General features: G+C 37.0%; 1 protein-coding gene across 1 annotated transcript in view; it reads right to left on the bottom strand.

Moving 5' to 3' along the window:
* Positions 1-9271, bottom strand: part of TASL (TLR adaptor interacting with endolysosomal SLC15A4) — a 16141-nt gene extending 6870 nt beyond the window's left edge. Inside the window, exon 1 of the mRNA XM_019628985.1 lies at positions 9011-9271. The gene's annotated coding sequence lies outside the window, so the exon portion shown is untranslated. The remainder of the gene's footprint in view (positions 1-9010) is intronic.
* Between the last annotated feature and the right edge of the window lie 1475 nt (positions 9272-10746).

The following is a 10746-nucleotide window of genomic DNA, read 5'->3' as shown; positions in this document are numbered from 1 at the left end:
GGCCCTCATATGTGGGATCCAAACCGGGGCCCTCTGGCATCCCAAGCGAGTTCTTAACCATCGCGCCACTCGGCCGGCCCCCAAGCGAGTTCTTAACCATCGCGCCACTCGGCCGGCCCAGTAAGTGATTTTTTAAAATACAAGAAAAGGGAGAACAGGAGAAGAGACGAGCAATAACATTTTAGACGCTAGGAAATAGGAGGCCAAGGGTTAATGACATGAGAGACCTATAAAGGCTGAATCTTAAAAGAGGCATGGGAAAATCCAAGAGCCAATCTGATTTAAATTTCTTTAAATGCTCAGGAATCGGTGGCACCTCAGGAACTGGTGGTACCACATACCCTTTGTGAGTAAGGTAAAGGAGGTATATCTAGAATAAGAAAGATTTATTGAAAGTCTACTTAAAACGCAGTCAGAAACCCAGGTCTTCTCCTTCATTCTATGTAGCAAGGTGACCATCTCTCATCTTCATCCCCAAAACAAAACTTGAGATTTATTCTCTGAAGAATAAAACATAAGATCTCTGGACTATGAGATACTAGTTGAGGGTACAATTACTGAACCAATAATAGAAAGTTTAAGTAAACATAGGCATGTTGGGTGCTGAAATCCATGACCCTCTCCCTCTAGCTGCGAGAATGCTGGCAGAGGAGCATCCACCTTTCAGGCAGTATATTGGGAAGACTGTTCTGGGGAAATCAGACTAGTCTGAGAAAAACAATTGACATCAGAGGTTTCTCAACTAAATAAGGCAGTCAGATCACCCTTCACTCAAACTCACAATCAAAGCCCATTGAGCTTTTTGGATTCCCATCATTAAATATGAGTAGAACTTGGAAATAGCTAAGAAAAGCTCTGGATAAGACAGATCAAAACAGCCTCTTAGAGGAAACAAACTCTGGGAGGAAGTTCAACTACCATCAACATTCTCAAGGACATAGGGATAATATTACAATCTTGAATTAAGAATAGGATGCTATTTTAAAAAGCATTCTGAAGCTCTTAGAAATGAAAAATGATAGAGAATTTTAAAACTTAATAGGATGATTGGAAGGTAAAGTTAAGGCAAACCCCCATTTTGAAAGAACAAAAATACAAAATGAAAAATAGTAGAGAAAAGATAAAATTAGTAAACCAGTCCAGGAGGTCCATTATCTGAATAATAGAAGGTTCAGAAAGAAGGCAGAGAAAATAGAGGAGAAATTCAAAGAATTCAAGAGTATTTCCTAGAACTGAGGGACATGAGTTCCCAAAATACTGGGTAAAAATAAACCTATGCCTCTCCTTGTTATTGTGAAATGGTAGAACACTCAGGACAAAAAGAAAATAACTATAAGTTTCCAGAGAGAAAAAAGAAAAAAAAAAGACCAAGAACCAGAATCTCCAGAACTTTCAACAGGAACATGAGAAGCCAGATGACCATGTAATGTCTAAAAATTCTTGAACGAAAATTATTTCAACTTATAATTAAATGACCAAATCATCAATCAAGTATGGGGATAGAATAGCGATATTTTTAGATCATAGACTCAAATAGCTCATCTCCCAGGCAACTTTCTGAGGAAGTGAATGGAAGATGTGCTCCTCTGAAAGGCGTAAGTCAGTCAATAAAAAGAATTTTAAAATACTGAAGACGGTTTATTGTAATTGTGATTTAAAGCTCACTGGATGATCACTGTCATAGCAATAATTCTAGAGTGCATCCGATTAATTCATTTCTGTACTCCTTTCAAGGGGTGTTAGAGAAGAGTTATCAAAAGATGGTGAACCAGGCCAGCCGAATGGCTCAGTTGGTTAAGAGCTCGCTCAAGATTATGAGCTCTGAGCGACAGCGATTCGATGCCTGGCCTGAGCTGAGCTACAACTGAGCTGCCAACAGGTGGCAGGATGGCTCAACTAAAAAAAAAAAAATGATGGTGAACCGAGAGTATACAGTTTTAGACATTTGGTAACAAAATGGTATCCTTATCTGAGACTGTTTTGCTATTTTGAAATAGGGACTATATAGAACTTCCTTTTAAATTTTTTTTTTGAGAAGTGTAAAATGCCTGTGTGAATGGTTCAAAAAAATTTTAAGCTATTTTGATTTTAATCATGTGGTCTTGTAGATTGTCTCTGAGGTGATGAAAGTGCTGTCCAATAGAATTTTCTGTGATGATGGAAATGTTCAATATTTGTGCTGTCCAATATGATAGCTGATAGCCACATGTGACTAGTGAGCACTTGAAATGTAGTTAGTGTGACTGAAATCTTAATTTAAATTGCCACATTTGGCTACCATTTTGGACACCAGAGATCTAGACAATTATAAATCGAACTTATAATTTAAGAAAAAGGTGTGCAGTGAAAAACAACATGGTTTACTACATGGATGAGTTGTAAATAGCTTTTGCATAGTCATAATAATATATAAATCACTGAAAATTGATCTAACCAAATTTACAATGTAACCACAGGATGATGATCTGTAAAAAAAAAAAAATTTACCTTCTAAGGTAAAATTTAGTTATGTATTCAGACTCACTAAGGACAAAAAATAAAAATTATTGAACTGGTAGTGTCAAGGGACCAGAATTCTAGTTCTGACCTTGTCACTAGCTGTGGTTTGAGTCTAGTTAGTAACAAGTCTATAAAATAGCTAACATTAGTACTAGCCGCAACCTAGGTACTATCCTAAGAGCTTTTTATGTACTAAATCAATGGATAACCACAAAGATTCTAAGATGTAGGTACTATTATTATGATCATTTTTTTTTAGATTTTTATTGGGCAATTGGGGGAGGGGAACAGACAAGTTGCTGTCCTTTTGTTCTTCAGTCTAGTTGTGGAGGATGTTGCTTCACTGGCCCATGTTAGTATTATTGCGCTCTTCCCGGGCGAGGCAGATCGGTCGCCGGCCACTGGATGGCAGCTCATGCTGGCTGCTGGCTGCTCATGCTGGCTGCCAGCCACTCACAGTAGCTTTCAGCAGCCCACACAGCAGGGGCTGCAGCCTACACCGTCGCCGGCAACTCATGGCAGCCCAGCTCCAGGTCGAGCTGTTGTTCACCATCTTAGCTGTAGAGGGCAGTGTCACTGGCCCTCATGTGGGATCCGAACCGGTGCTGTGTTGCTCAGAGCTGGCATCCCAAGCCAGCTCTTAACCAACACACCACTTGGCTGGCCCTATTATGATCATTTTATAGATGTCAAAATTAAGTAATGTGTCCAAAGTCACCAGGCATTCAAAAACACTGGCACAGAAAACAGAGCCCATGCTCACTTGTTGCTTATACTTGCAGAGACTCAACTTCTCATCTTTAAATTAAATCAACTTCTTATTGGTGGTATTATCCATAGAGTCCCCTCAAACTTTAATATTGCATGGGTTTATGACTATATTAAGAGGAGAGAAAGAGGGTTAGGTGAGCATTCCTCAGAATCAAAATTCATTTCTGAAAAGTTAGCAGCAGAGGGCAGCAGAGAGCATGCTAAAGCAGCTTTTGAAACATTGTTCTAAAGCTAGGCAAAGAGAATAATAATACTGGGTAACACTTAAAAACAAAAATTGTACATCTATTAACTCATTTAGTCCTCATAAAACCCTTTAATGTACCATTAGAATGAAAATAATGCTGTACATGGTGACATTCTAGAATTTAAAAATAGAGAAATAGAGAAAGTTATTTGGATTTATTTTGATAACTTGTTGGCATTTTTTCTCAATACATTTCAGTGATTATCTGTGAAACTCTTAAAAGACATCACTTAGTCTCTTCAAAGATATTACAAAAGGTATACTTCAAAAAAAATGTTAACATTTATTAGACATAATTTCATCTGAGAAACTAAAAGTTGACCCAATAGATTACTTCAGTTGTTCAAAGATATTTTATCAGTTGAATTTATTTCTCATTACAGAGAAGGTATATATGTATATGTGTACATATATCTAAATATATATAGAATTCTGTGTGACCGGTTAAGTGTGAAGGAAAAGACACCCAAGGACATTTGCAGATGAGATGTTTTAGGCAAATTTAGCCTACATTAATCATTACCAGACAGGGGAATACCAAAATTAACCTTATGTGCAAATTCACAACTTAGAAATATGTGCTAAAGTACAGCACTTTGTTAAATCATTGACTTGGATTTCAGAAGAAATTGCAATATAAGTTCTTCCTTCTACACTAGCATTTACATAGTTTCTCAGAAAATTGTTATAACTTCTGTACATAAACACACTTTTAATTTACACCCAAACAACACAAGCATGGGTTCAAAGAGAAGACATACAGAGGGAAGAACTTTATAAGAGGGAACATTTGGAAAAACCTAAGTTAGGGATCAGCAAACTTTTTCTACAAAGGGCCAAGTATTTAATATTTTAGGTCTGTTGCAACTGCCCAACTCTGCCATCATATCAAGAAAGCCATTATAGACAATACATAAATGAGTGGATGTGGCTGTGTTCCAACAAAACTTTATTTACAAAAACAGGCAAAGAGCCAATTTGACCCACAGGCCAGGGTTTCCCTTCCCTTGACCTAAGTCAAAAAGCAGATTCAATAAGTTGGATGGGGCATAACAATAATAGCAATTGTGTCTAGTGCTTTCCATACATTACCCCTAATCTTCCAACAACACTGCATGTTAGATATTATCATAATCTGGGTTTTCCAAATGAGGAAACTGAGATGTATGACAAATGACCTTCCCAAGGTCACAAAGCAACTAAGTACTAGAGGCAAGATTCAAATCCAAGTTTACAAACTCCAGAGCATGTAGTCTGATCTTAAAATATCACAGTACTGCACAATTGAGAGCTGTTAATATTACACAGTCATGATGAGCAATTAGTCCTTCCAGGAAAAGGGTATCAACCCTGACTCCATTTAATCACAACAGCACTTGCTTTATAAAGGGAGGAAAGTGCAGTGAAGTTCAGAAAGAAAAGCTTCAGAAAGACAGCCAGTGCCCACCCCAGAGGGGTGGCCCAGAGGGCTACACACACAGGTCCTATTTGTGTATTGATGCTTATATGTCTTTGAGGTATGTAAATAATTTACCCTCTGGTCCTTAACCATTTCCCCGTTATAGCCTGGCATCATCTCACCCTTAATTTTGCAACGAGAGTAATTAAATATTACAGATGCTCTGTTTAAATATCAACAGCTCCCAGTCACCTCCAGGATGAAGTCCATACACATTAGGTCCTCGTGATAAGCGGTCCTTACCTGCCTTCCCAATCTCATATCTGTCTGTTCCCCACAGGACCCAAGACCCCAGTCATACTGAATTTCTTCCAATTCTCCCAAACCCCATGCCCATCCCAAATATTTGTATATTTTTTCTTGTCCTGAGAGCCCTGGTTCCCTGTCCATTCCCTGTTCCACCATCCACACTCTTCTTCATACTTATATATCAACATTTCAGAGTCCCTGGCCATCCATGCAGAATCCATGTCCCTCAATTAGAGATTCTAGGTTCTTCTCGCCCCTACCCCAGTATATTTACCAGGGTTGCATGAAACTTTAGCAAAATTTAGCTGCTACCTTAAACACTGAAAAGATCACTGGGACAGTCCTTTGAATGAAGAAGTGGCACTAACCAAAGAAAAGTGGGAAGATTGGGGATTGGTAGGAAGTAGGGGAGTTGGGGCTGATAAGGTGGCAGAACAGGTCCTGTCTCTGGAATGACAATTCGTGTGCATACTTGCTAAGATCTGAGAGGCTGGGTTGAAACAGGGTTCAAAGAAGACCACCGCCTCACAAACATGGAGGCAGTGGGATGAGGCTGCCTTCCACATCATGGGATGTAGCCTTATGGAACCGAAGGCAGGAAAACATCTGCTGTTTCTTAGATCTTGGGCCTAGCTAGCTAGGGTGCAGTTTGGTTCCCATCTGTCTGCATGGCAGTTTATATAGATCTGCTTTTTAACAATTACAAAATCGTACATCTATAGGTACATATTATGTTAGCAAATCATTTCTCGTACTGAATATTCCAGTTTTGCTTGCTTTTTTACGATGTGTAATCACTGCATATGCCTCCATGATTGTTTCCTTAGGCCCGATTTGGAGAAGCCGAATTACTAGATCATAGCTATTGCAAACTGCCTTTCAAGTAGCTTGGGCCAGTTTATCCTTTTGCCAGCAATGTTCGAGATTAACTGTGTCCACTGACATTCTTCAACACATTATTATTATTTTTTAACTTTCCAATCAGATAGGCAAATATATTTTTTGCCTTGAATTTGAGGGTGAAGAAAACTATCTTAAGATTATGTGTAGGTGATATATATCAGGGGTGTTATTTTTTAATATCCCCAAATTCTCAAAATACCGTATTTCATCTCTTAATGTCTCTATTTCCCCCATAATCTAAATCCTAGATTCCATAATACCAATCTATATTTTTTAAATTCTTATTGATTTTGGGGACTTGCTGATAAACTACTGAAAGGTGATTATTGGAAAACTTGAATATTATTCTGTTCATAATCTACTTATGATAATCTAACCAAATCTGTATTACATGTTTTAATTCTTTTTCAGTGAATGATGCAAGAACTTCACCCAAAACAAGGGGTTTCTTTAGGAAGGATGTCCCTGTATAAAAAAGCATCTGTAGTTTCTTTACTCTTATCTTTGAAAGTACATGTTCTTTAGAGCTGGAAATATCCATTCACTTAATTATATACCTTGGCTTATATCTCTATTATTTCATCTTTTGTGGCATTTATGGACAGATGCTCTAAAGTATTACTCATCCATATTTCAATTCCTGTTACAAAACATATAATTTGGGATTATCTAGTCTATCAAATATGAAGTGATTCTTAACGAATTAATTTCTGAACGTCTAATTTGATGGCTAAGATAATATAACCCTAAGTCAAAAGGCCTCTGTTTTCCATAGTAACATCACCAAGTAAATAATTTTATCTTCGGTTCTACTTAGATCCTTATGACCAAAGGTAATAGCTACTTCCAAAGGCTTTATCTGGATATGTAAATTTACTTCAGGAAATATAAACTTTGGTGCAGAAATAAGAGTAAATATATTTTTGTCATACTTTGGATTTTTCTTCATATTCTGTCTTTACATCTCACAAACAAAAATGAAAGCTTAGATCACTTTTTTGAATTACTTTTAAAATATTCTGACACAAAATGGGAAGACTAAAAAAAATAAATAACCATAATAGTATTGACAAATGTTAAATTTTCTTGGTGATATCATTGTGAATCATTGTTCATTATATTGTCAGTTATGTCGATTAACATTTACTTAATTGTAGGCATATCAAGCAAATGCAATGCAAGATACTTGATTAGATCCTGAATTTAAAAAATAAAATCTCTTTAAAGAGCATGTGGATAATTGGGAAAATTTTAATATGAATTATGTTAGATAACAGGATTCTATTGATGTTAAATTTCCTTCACGTTATAATTATGTAGAAGTCTGCCCTTTCTCTGAGGAGACACATGTTCAAGAATTTGGAGGTGTCATGTGCTCTAAAATTAACAATGTACTTTCAAACAGTTCAGGAAAAATGTACATGTGTGGTTATATTATATATATAGAGAGAGAGAGAGAGAGAGACAGAGAGAGAGACAGACAGACAGAGACAGAGACAGACAGAGACAGGCATAGCAAGAGAGAAAGTAAATGTGGCAAATAGCTACAACTGATTAATCTACATAATGGAAATATGGGTGTTCATTGTATTAGTCTTTCCATTTTTAAATAAGTTGGAAACTTTGCAAAACAAAAATTGGGGGGTTAGGAACTATATTTAGCTAATGAAAGCAAATTTACATTCTATCATGTTTGTGAAGAGCTTAGAGAGACAATATTTTATACATCTAAGATAATCATTATGTGTGTGATTGGAATTGGTTCAGTAATTTGAACTATTGAAAACATCACAGCAAAATGTGATTAGAATTAGTGCACTATCTTTGTATATCCCCCAAATTACCATTATAATATGAATGCTTTACACAAATTTTAAATTCTCTTTACTCCTTCAAGAAACTTCTCGTGACATCCTCCACAACTAGACTGAAGAGCAAAAGGACAGCAACTTGTCTGTTCCCCTTCCCCAATTCCCCAATGCTGTTCCCTCCCCCAATTCCCCAATTTAAAAAAATCTTTAAAAAAGAAAATAAAAGAAAATTCTCAAGTTGAGAAACACAATGTTCTTACACTGGCCTATGCAACCAGTGTTCTAAAAATATCCATATGAACGTTCTGGCCAAGCCAGGTCTATATTCAAGCATAGATTGACGTGAACAAGAAGAATGTTTGAGCAGCTCTAAAGATAATTCAAACAAAAGCCCACCTGTGCACACACTCTCTTTAACAAGTAGATTTTCCCCCAAATCACCCACATAGCAATTCGAAAAGCATCATCACTGTAGATCACATTCACTTTGAATGTGTCCTGCCACGCAGAAAAACACTTATCACAAGCTCACTGAATGAACAATTGAGAGTGACATCAATTGGAATTTAGTATGATTGGATTCCTCTCTAAAACTACATCACTATAACTGAACTCGAGTTGTGCTGTCCCTGCAAAATTCTGCTTAGTTTTTTTTGGCCTTTCTCTCTCTCTCTCTCTCTCTCTCTCTCTCTCTCTCTCTCTCTCTCTCTCTCTCATAGTTGGCCTTCTTTTAAAAATGCAGATGCTAAACCTGTGTAGGAATTAGTGCGTGAGAACTGAATAAATTACACAGCAAATGTTTGATCAGTCAAATATTTTGCTTAAAAAAAAGATTCTAGAAATGCCCCCCCAAAAAAGGAGGTGAAAGAAGGGAGTGTTTGACTTAATTTTCCTCTAGTGTCCAACTCTGTTGAATCTTTACTTAAACTCCCACTCACCTCTGATTTGGTAAACTAGAAAAGCATTAGATGTCATAAGACTGGATCAGAGTTCTGATGATAAAAGGACTAAGTTAAGTATGAGAAGAGCAATGACAGAAAAAGGAGGGCCTGTTGCCTCCTTTTTTCTTACCTTCACTAACCAATCTGCTCCTTTGGTCCTGCAGAAACACAACGATTGACCATAGAGAGATGAATAAGCCAGCCAGTGCTTTTTCCAGAAATGTTCGCAAGCCTTTGGTGAGTCTACCTTTCACTGCTAAAAACCAAGAAACTAAACTGCTTGTTGCATTTCCATTCTTTTTATAACTGATCCTATGGAAAAAGAGTTGTTTTTGCTCATCTGATTTGTTCTAAAGAACAGTGGGAAGTCCCGGAAAGGGGGGAGGCAATAACTGACAAACCCACATCGAGCCACAGAATGGTGTTTCTTCCCCTTTTTCAAAAAATGAAACCTATCTATGAAACTGTCTCTTGTTAAAACAGCTTAACGCTACACATTATGTAAGAACCCTATCTACATAAATTTACTCCTATAACCCTAAATTCTCTGGAACTCCTCTCCCAAAAGAGAGCCAAAGTCAGATACTATTTAGAAAATTCTGTTTCATCACTAATGATAATTTTTAAGAAGTATTATTTCTCAATCGTACTCATAGTTTTTAAAAATGCAAGTGAAAACAGTTTTCTCTCTCAAATTAACAAAGGTAAAAAAATTCAATAATACAGTTAGTGGCAAGATTTTGAGAAACAGGCACTCTCATGTACTATTGGTGGGATTGTAAACATTTTTAGAGAGCAATTTCCCAGTACCTGTCAAAGTCTTTTTTTTTCAAATATTCATACCCTTTGACTCAACAATTTCATTTCTGTAAATTTATTCATGTGATATATTTACACCTGTGCACAAAGACATGTGAAAAGATATTTGTTGCAGCGTTGATTAAGAAAGTAAGCAGCTAGAAAAAAATTCACAAATAGGGTATTGGCTAAATAAATGAGAGAATATCCCTACTGTAGAATACTATGCAGTTAGAGTGAGGTGGCTTTATGTCTAATAATAAGAAAAGATCTCCAAGATACATTGTTTAATAGGAACATATAATATGCTCCAATTTGTATTTTTTAAGATATATATATGTATATATATGGAAGAAATATATATATATATTTGCTTGTACATAGAATATTTCTACAGGGATACACAAAAAAACTAGAAATAAGCAATTGTCTTTTGAGAATGACTCTTACTTTTTACTCTATACCCTTTTGAAATTTTTTCTATGTGTGTATTACTTTTTCATCTTAAAAGCTAGTATTTTAAGTCATTTTTGTTCCCTTTTAAAATTTTTTCTTTTTCTTTTTTTAAAGATTTTTTATTGGGGAATTGGAGGAGGGGAACAGCGTTGGGAAACGGGAAAGGGGAACAGACAAGTTGCTGTCCTTTTGTTCTTCAGTCTAGTTGTGGAGGACGTCATTTCATGGCCCATGTTGGCATTATCACTGCGCTCTTCCCAGGTGAGGCAGTTGCTCGCCGGCCATTGGACAGCCGCTCTCAGCGGCTCTTGTCCAGCTCACACTGGCTGCCAGCCACTCATATTAGCTTATAGCAGCCCACTGCAGCCCCACTGCAGCCTACGCTGTTGCTGGCAACTCATGGCAGCCCAGCTCCAGGTTGAGCTGTTGTTCACCATCTTAGTTGTAGAGGGCAGTGTCACTGGCCCGCATGTGGGATCCAAACCGGGGCCCTGCTTCTCAGAGCTGGCGTCCCAAGCCAATTTTTAACTGATGCATCACTTGGCCGGCCCTAACATTTTTTCTTTCTTTTTTTTTTTTAAGATTTTTATTGGGGAGTTGGGGGAGGGGAAC

Source organism: Hipposideros armiger, unplaced genomic scaffold (assembly GCF_001890085.2).
Source record: "Hipposideros armiger isolate ML-2016 unplaced genomic scaffold, ASM189008v1 scaffold_821, whole genome shotgun sequence".
NCBI lineage: Eukaryota > Metazoa > Chordata > Mammalia > Chiroptera > Hipposideridae > Hipposideros > Hipposideros armiger.
This window is presented reverse-complemented; position numbering and strand designations above follow the sequence as displayed.